Raw genomic sequence first — 2500 nt, forward strand, 5'->3', positions numbered from 1 at the left:
CGAATTTTCCCTTCTCCCACCGCTCTGGGGCGTCAATATGAAGTGGGGACCCGAGGGAGAGTGCCTCCCATGAGGGTAGAATGTGTGACTTTTGGGGGGAAAGTCGAATTATGGAGCAAAAACCATTTTTGGGGACTTAGAAAAAATTCCGAGATGTGTCAGACTTCCAGGAAGGGGGCGCCTCGGGAGGTGTACCTAGGAGGCTTCCAGGGGCCTGGGTACACTTTTCAGAAAGTACCGTTGGGACTTAGAAAAATTTTCAAGATTTTTGGACTTAGAGCGATTTTTGGATTTTTGTGCAAATATCGAATTTTCCCTTCTCCCACCGCTCTGGGGCGTCAATATGAAGTGGGGACCCGAGGGAGAGTGCCTCCCATGAGGGTAGAATGTGTGACTTTTGGGGGGAAAGTCGAATTATGGAGCAAAAACCATTTTTGGGGACTTAGAAAAAATTCCGAGATGTGTCAGACTTCCAGGAAGGGGGCGCCTCGGGAGGTGTACCTAGGAGGCTTCCAGGGGCCTGGGTACACTTTTCAGAAAGTACCGTTGGGACTTAGAAAAATTTTCAAGATTTTTGGACTTAGAGCGATTTTTGGATTTTTGTGCAAAAATCGAATTTTCCCTTCTCCCACCGCTCTGGGGCGTCAATATGAAGTGGGGACCCGAGGGAGAGTGCCTCCCATGAGGGTAGAATGTGTGACTTTTGGGGGGAAAGTCGAATTATGGAGCAAAAACCATTTTTGGGGACTTAGAAAAAATTCCGAGATGTGTCAGACTTCCAGGAAGGGGGCGCCTCGGGAGGTGTACCTAGGAGGCTTCCAGGGGCCTGGGTACACTTTTCAGAAAGTACCGTTGGGACTTAGAAAAATTTTCAAGATTTTTGGACTTAGAGCGATTTTTGGATTTTTGTGCAAAAATCGAATTTTCCCTTCTCCCACCGCTCTGGGGCGTCAATATGAAGTGGGGACCCGAGGGAGAGTGCCTCCCATGAGGGTAGAATGTGTGACTTTTGGGGGGAAAGTCGAATTATGGAGCAAAAACCATTTTTTGGGACTTAGAAAAATTTCGAGATGTGACAGACTTCCAGGAAGGGGGCGCCTCGGGAGGTGTACCTAGGAGGCTTCCAGGGGCCTGGGTACACTTTTCAGAAAGTACCGTTGGGACTTAGAAAAATTTTCAGGATTTTTGGACTTAGAGCGATTTTTGGATTTTTGATCAAAAATCGAATTTCCCCTTCTCCCACCGCTCTGGGGCGTCAATATGATGTGGGGACCCGAGGGAGAGTGCCTCCCATGAGGGTAGAATGTGTGGCTTTTGGGGGGAAAGTCGAATTATGGAGCAAAAACCAGTTTTTGGGACTTAGAAAAATTTCGAGATGTGTCAGACTTCCAGGAAGGGGGGAGTCTCAGGAGGTGTACCTAGGAGGCTTCCAGGGGCCTGGGTACACTTTTCAGAAAGTACCGTTGGGACTTAGAAAAATTTTCAGGATTTTTGGACTTAGAGCGATTTTTGGATTTTTGTGCAAAAATCAGATTTCCCCTTCTCCCACCGCTCTGGGGCGTCAATATGATGTGGGGACCCGAGGGAGAGTGCCTCCCATGAGGGTAGAATGTGTGGTTTTTTGGGGGAAAGTCGAATTATGGAAGAAATTGAGTTTTGAGGACAAAAAAGTGTTTTGAGGACAAAAAAGTTTCTTGAGGACAAAAAAGTTTCTCGAGGACAAAAAAGTGTTTTGAGGACAAAAAAGTTTCTTGAGGACAAAAAAGTGTTTTGCGAACAAAAAATGGAATTTTGTGATTTTGTGTAAAAATAAGTAAATTCCCCTACTTCCACCACAGGGGGGCTTCAGTATGTTGTAGGGCCCCCAGGGAGGGTCCCCCAACTGGGTTTAAAGTTTGTGGATCCTGGGCAGAAAGTTGAATTTTGGATGAAAAACCGAATTTTGGGACTTAGAAAAATTTCGAGCTGAGCAGTGACAGACTTCCAGGCAGGGGAGCCTCTCTGGAGGTGTACCGAAAACAGTTCCAGGAGCTGAGGTCATTTTCGAACATTTTTTGTTCGCTCAAATTTTTTTTGTTTTTGAGCTCTAAAAAGCTGTTATTATCAATTGGCTCAAAAATTTCAAGTGTCATGAGCTAGTACATGTTGGAGGAATACGTTTTAGGCAAAAAATTGCAAAAAAAAAAATCCAAGTGAAAAAGAACCGGAATGGGGAATTTCTGACTGCTGTAGCAGCCGCACAGTTCCAGGAGGTCGGATACATTTCCGACTTTGTCCCGCTCATTGAAGTACATTGTCCCGCAATGCAAATACATAGTAATGCGCACCTGCGGGAGAATATAGGAGAGAGTGGGCTCTCTCTACCCCGATGTATGGCGGTTGTTCCTATGGTTCTCTGGCTCGGGTAGGCGACTTAGAAGGTGGTCCCTCTTGTCGTGGAAGTTGCAAAATACGGCCGAGACTGAACTTCCACGGCTCCAGGAGGGACTTTTGCTGGTCG

Source organism: Dendrobates tinctorius, unplaced genomic scaffold, assembly GCF_039654945.1.
Source record: "Dendrobates tinctorius isolate UK_male_01 unplaced genomic scaffold, ASM3965494v1 ptg000227l, whole genome shotgun sequence".
Taxonomy (NCBI): domain Eukaryota; kingdom Metazoa; phylum Chordata; class Amphibia; order Anura; family Dendrobatidae; genus Dendrobates; species Dendrobates tinctorius.